At 52.7% G+C, this 5,769-nt stretch overlaps 1 long non-coding RNA gene across 1 annotated transcript; it reads left to right on the forward strand.

Moving 5' to 3' along the window:
* The first annotated feature begins 603 nt into the window (after nt 1–603).
* On the forward strand, nt 604–4,189 carry LOC140399751 (uncharacterized). The gene is made up of 2 exons (XR_011937846.1): nt 604–870; nt 3,866–4,189. It is a non-coding gene; the product is annotated as an uncharacterized lncRNA (long non-coding RNA).
* Nucleotides 4,190–5,769: the final 1,580 nt, after the last annotated feature.

Consider the following 5,769-nt stretch of genomic DNA (forward strand, 5'->3'; position numbering starts at 1 on the left):
TTCTCCTATGTCATTGGTGCCAATGTGGGCAATGACCTCTGTCTGATATCCTCCCGTTTGAAGATGCATTGTAGCCGCTCAGAGACATCCAGGACTTTGGCATCAGGGAGGCAAACTACCAACCTGGAGTCCTTTCGCGGCCACAGAAGCGCCTTTCAGACGGGCAGCAAAGTGGCTGCAGTCTTGAAGGGCCAAAGGGCCTGCTCTTGTGCTGTAATTTGCTTTGCTCTTCTTTTCCTTCATTGTGACGTGATGCATTTTAACAAAAGTGCTAGGGAGGGACTACACGGAAATAATGTCTCCGGTCTGAAGAGTGCAGGGATACAGTGTCCGGACCTACATGTGGATAGGGATCTGAAGATGGCCTTACACAACGAGACAGGATCTAAGATACAGATGTGCTTCACAAAAAAGGACGTTCGTCCAAATTCAGGGGTTTTGATGAACATTTTTACAGGCACTGTGTCTGTATATGGAGTCTAAGCACAGCTTCATTTCGGAGGGAGAGGCTGTCAGCAAGAGGAACACATCATGTGGAACACTAGCGAGGTACACTGCTGTCCCCTTTAGATTTTTAAACTAACAGCTGTGTGGATCTGGCTTTGCTCAAGGCGACATTCATGGAAATAAGGCAGCAATAAGGAAAACACAGTTTCCAATGATATCACCAGGAAGCAGACACGCCCGCTCGTGGGATTATAAAAGCAGCAACACTCCGCGATTAGATAGAGAAGAGATCTACACCAGCATTCTGACCGTAACTCTGACAGACCCCAGTGAAGATGCAGAAAGGGCTGTTCCTGATGCTTGTACTTCTAGTGCTGACTCAGAGCAATCCTACTGGAGCGAGACCAGATATTATGGAAGGAAGTAAGAATCTCTGAACGTTCTCCAACACTAAAGCCGCTGGGGTTCATGCAGATTAATTTTAAATCGATTGTATTTGCTATGAATGCAATGGTTTGATAGGTTAAGAGATGTGGATTGTGAGATTCTAAAACAAACTGAAGAATTCAGGATAAACAATCTCCATTGGTAAATCTCTGATATTTTAGTCACTATCGGAGTGTTTCGCGGGGCTTGTTGGTTTTGTGAGCTGGTCCACACGGATCAATAATGAAACCACAAGTTACTGAGCGGGGCACGTTGCTGGGTCATAGTGGGATCATTGATCCGGATAGCAAACTCTGTCATTGTCCTTATTGCAGAATTCAGTTACTGCTCCTGGTCACTGACACTGCTACAGATTGTGAGAGTGTGGACTGTGTGTGAAGACAGGATCAGCATCTCCATCAGCTATTTCTCCCCATTTAATTTTCACTGTACTTCGGTACAGGAGGTAGAGGGTGGGAGTTCGTACAGACCAGGATGTGGAGGGACGGAGTGAATTTGTACAGACCAGGAGGTGGAGGGAGTGTGTTTGTGAAGACAAGGAGGTGGAGGGAGTGAGGGAGTTTGAACAGACCAGGAGGTGGAGGGAGTGAGTTTGTACAGACCAGGAGGTGGAGGGAGTGAGTTTGTACAGACCAGGAGGTAGAGGGAGTGAGTTTGTACAGGCCAGGAGGTGGGGGCAGGGAGTGAGTTTGTACAGACCAGAAGGTGGAGGGAGGGAGTGAGTTTGTACAGACCAGGAGGTGTAGGGAGGGAGTTTGTACAGGCCAAGAGGTGGAGGGAGTGAGTTTGTACAGACCAGTAGGTGGAGGGAGTGAGTTTGTACAGACCAGGAGGTGGAGGGAGGGAGTTTGTACAGACCAGGAGGTGGAGGGAGAGAGTGAGTTTGTACAGACCAGGAGATGGAGGGATTGAATTTGTACAGACCAGGAGGTGGAGGGAGTGAGATTGTCAATACCAGGAGGTGGAGGGAGTGAGGGAGTTTGTACAGACCAGGAGGTGGAGGGAGTGAGTTTGTATAGACCAGGAGGTGGAGGGAGTTTGTACAGACCAGAAGTTGGAGGGGGTGTATTTGTACAGTCCAGGAGGTGGAGGGAGGGAGTTTGTACAGACCAGGAGGTGGAGGGAGGGATTTTCTACAGACCAGGAGGTGGAGGGAGGGAGGGAGTTTGTACAGACCAGGAGGTGGAGGGAGTTTGTACAGACCAGGAGGTGGAGGGAGGGAGGGAGTTTGTACAGACCAGGAGGTGGAGGGAGACGGTGAGTTTGTACAGACCAGGAGGTAGAGGGTGTCTGTACAGACCAGGAGGTGGAGGGAGGGAGGGAGTTTGTACAGACCAGGAGTGGAGGGAGTCTGTACAGACCAGGAGGTGGAGGGAGGGAGGGAGTTTGTACAGACCAGGAGGTGGAGGGAGTGAGTTTGTACAGACCAGGAGTTGGAGGGAGACGGTGAGTTTGTACAGACCAGGGGGTAGAGGGAGTCTGTACAGACCAGGAGGTGGAGGGAGGGAGGGAGTTTGTACAGACCAGGAGGTGGAGGGCGTGAGTTTGTACAGACCAGGAGGTGGAGTGAGTGAGTTTGTACAGACCAGGAGGTGGAGGGCGTGAGTTTGTACAGGCCAGGAGGTGGAGTGAGTGAGCTTGTACAGACCAGGAGGTGGAGGGAGTGAGTTTGTACAGACCAGGAGGTGGAGGGAGTGAGTTTGTACAGACCAGGAGGTAGAGGGAGTGAGTTTGTACAGGCCAGGAGGTGGGGGCAGGGAGTGAGTTTGTACAGACCAGAAGGTGGAGGGAGGGAGTGAGTTTGTACAGACCAGGAGGTGTAGGGAGGGAGTTTGTACAGGCCAAGAGGTGGAGGGAGTGAGTTTGTACAGACCAGTAGGTGGAGGGAGTGAGTTTGTACAGACCAGGAGGTGGAGGGAGGGAGTTTGTACAGACCAGGAGGTGGAGGGAGAGAGTGAGTTTGTACAGACCAGGAGATGGGGGGATTGAATTTGTACAGACCAGGAGGTGGAGGGAGTGAGATTGTCAATACCAGGAGGTGGAGGGAGTGAGGGAGTTTGTACAGACCAGGAGGTGGAGGGAGTGAGTTTGTATAGACCAGGAGGTGGAGGGAGTTTGTACAGACCAGAAGTTGGAGGGGGTGTATTTGTACAGTCCAGGAGGTGGAGGGAGGGAGTTTGTACAGACCAGGAGGTGGAGGGAGGGATTTTCTACAGACCAGGAGGTGGAGGGAGGGAGGGAGTTTGTACAGACCAGGAGGTGGAGGGAGTTTGTACAGACCAGGAGGTGGAGGGAGGGAGGGAGTTTGTACAGACCAGGAGGTGGAGGGAGACGGTGAGTTTGTACAGACCAGGAGGTAGAGGGTGTCTGTACAGACCAGGAGGTGGAGGGAGGGAGGGAGTTTGTACAGACCAGGAGTGGAGGGAGTCTGTACAGACCAGGAGGTGGAGGGAGGGAGGGAGTTTGTACAGACCAGGAGGTGGAGGGAGTGAGTTTGTACAGACCAGGAGTTGGAGGGAGACGGTGAGTTTGTACAGACCAGGGGGTAGAGGGAGTCTGTACAGACCAGGAGGTGGAGGGAGGGAGGGAGTTTGTACAGACCAGGAGGTGGAGGGCGTGAGTTTGTACAGACCAGGAGGTGGAGTGAGTGAGTTTGTACAGACCAGGAGGTGGAGGGCGTGAGTTTGTACAGGCCAGGAGGTGGAGTGAGTGAGCTTGTACAGACCAGAAGGTGGAGTGAGTGAGTTTGTACAGACCAAGAGATGGAGAGACGGAGTGGGCTTTTCCAAGTTCTGGAGTGGGAGGCTGTAAACTGTGGAATATTATTATATACAACAAACCTAATGTTGCTGCTTTGTGCCGAGTGTGTCCCTGTCCGGCTGACAGATTCTGCTTTCTGTTTTCTCATTGTTCTCCATCAGGCTGAGGAACCCGTAATTACTTCCTTCATCATGTTTTCTTTTACTTTTAGGGGGTTTTCATTCAAAACATCCGCCGAGTGGCGTGACCAGACTCAGTGATGAGCCAATCACTGAGAAGATGATACCTGACGTTCACCTGACCTGGAAAAAAAATAAATCTATGGAACGATGAATGGTCAAAACGGTATTGAAGGTAAAGATGAATGATCCAGTGAGGGACTCCCATCAACCCGGGATCTCCATGTTCTCTCTGAATGGAAGCTTCTTTCCTGGAAAACAGGCTAATTGATTACTTCACTCCTCTAACACCTGACCTTGTATTCCTGCTGTCTGGATAATGGCCTGTAATCAGAAATAAAACTTATTGCATTGGTCACTGCTTCCTGTCTTGTTTCACCTCAGGATCAGGCTGTCTGTAGCGAAGGTGTCCTGTTTGAATTGAGGCTGGGAACAGATGTGTTCATTCCAGATAAAGGGGAGGGGAGGTCGGTGCAAATGGTCTGAGGTAAGATAGGGGGCCACAATATCAGCTCTCTGACCATTTACATGTGAGGGTGTCTCACAAATACTGGGCTATGGAGAACGAGCTGGGGGTCTGGAAGTGATAGAAGGTAACCATGGAAATGGTTCTGGAGCTCGGCAATTGATTCAGAAAATAGGGGAGGGATTTAGTGGGTGGGTAAGAGGATGGTGAAGTGATTCAGAGGATGGTGCAGGAGATCAGAGTGTGGAGGAAATGTTCAGTGGGTGCTGAGGTTTGCTTTCATTTTGCACGGCACCCCGGATGTTTTCAGGTGACCACAAAGTTTTCCGGGAACCGTTAACGGTTTCTAGGCGCCGTAAAGTGTTTCAGAACACCGTTGCGGGTTTCTCGGCGCCATGGACGGGGTCAGAACACCGTGAAGGGTCTCTGGGCGCCATGGAGGGGGTCAGGGCACCGTGAAGGGTCTCTGGGCGCCATGGAGGGGGTCAGGGCACCGTGAAGGGTCTCTGGGCGCCATGGAGGGTGTCTGGGCACCGTGAAGGGTCTCTGGGCGCCATGGAGGGGGTCAGGGCACCGTGAAGGGTCTCTGGGCGCCATGGAGGGGGTCAGGGCACCGTGAAGGGTCTCTGGGCGCCATGGAGGGGGTCAGGGCACCGTGAAGGGTCTCTGGGCGCCATGGAGGGGGTCAGGGCACCGTGAAGGGTCTCTAGGCGCCATGGAGGGGGTCTGGGCACCATGAAGGGTCTCTAGGTGCCATGGAGGTGTTCAGGGCATCGGCACGGGTCTCTGGGCGCTTTGGAGGGGTGTAGAGCACCGTTAAGGGTTTCCAGGCGCCAAGGATGGGTGATGGGCACCATTATGGGCCTCTTGGCGCCATGGAGGAGGGCTGGGCGCTGGGAAGGATTCCAGGCGCTATGGGGGGTGGCAGGGCACCGTGAAGTGTCTCTAGGCGCCATGGGGGGGTTCAGGAAACCGTGAAGGGTCTCTCGGCGCCATGGAGGGGCTCAGGGCACTGTGAAGAACCTCTCGGCTCCATGGAGGGCTTCAGGACACCGTGAAGGGTCTCTAGTCGCCATGGGGGAGGGGGGGGGGGCAGGGGGTTCCGAACACCATGCGTGGTTGTAGGTTACCGCAAAGGTAGAGGACTGGGAAAGGTTTTAGCGGACGGAACGATATTCGCTCTGGAGGGGAAGAGGTTTTCTGCGTCACAGATGGATTGATCTTGCTACAAGATATTTGAACGGTCGGAGGGAGAAGAATAGTGAGGGGAATTTCCAGTGAGTGCAGATGGTGTTGGGAAACGTTTCAGCGGAGAGAAAAGTGGTGGTGACAGGGGTCAAGGTAACTTTCAATGGGTGGGGAGGGAATGAGCGGCTAAGGAAGATTTTCAGTGTGTTTAGAAAGGATTCGGAGAGATGGGAATGACCGTCACTGGGTGCGGAAGGCAAAGAGAGGGTGGGGACGAGATTC

This window comes from Scyliorhinus torazame, chromosome 23 (assembly GCF_047496885.1).
Source record: "Scyliorhinus torazame isolate Kashiwa2021f chromosome 23, sScyTor2.1, whole genome shotgun sequence".
Classification (NCBI taxonomy): Eukaryota; Metazoa; Chordata; class Chondrichthyes; order Carcharhiniformes; family Scyliorhinidae; genus Scyliorhinus; species Scyliorhinus torazame.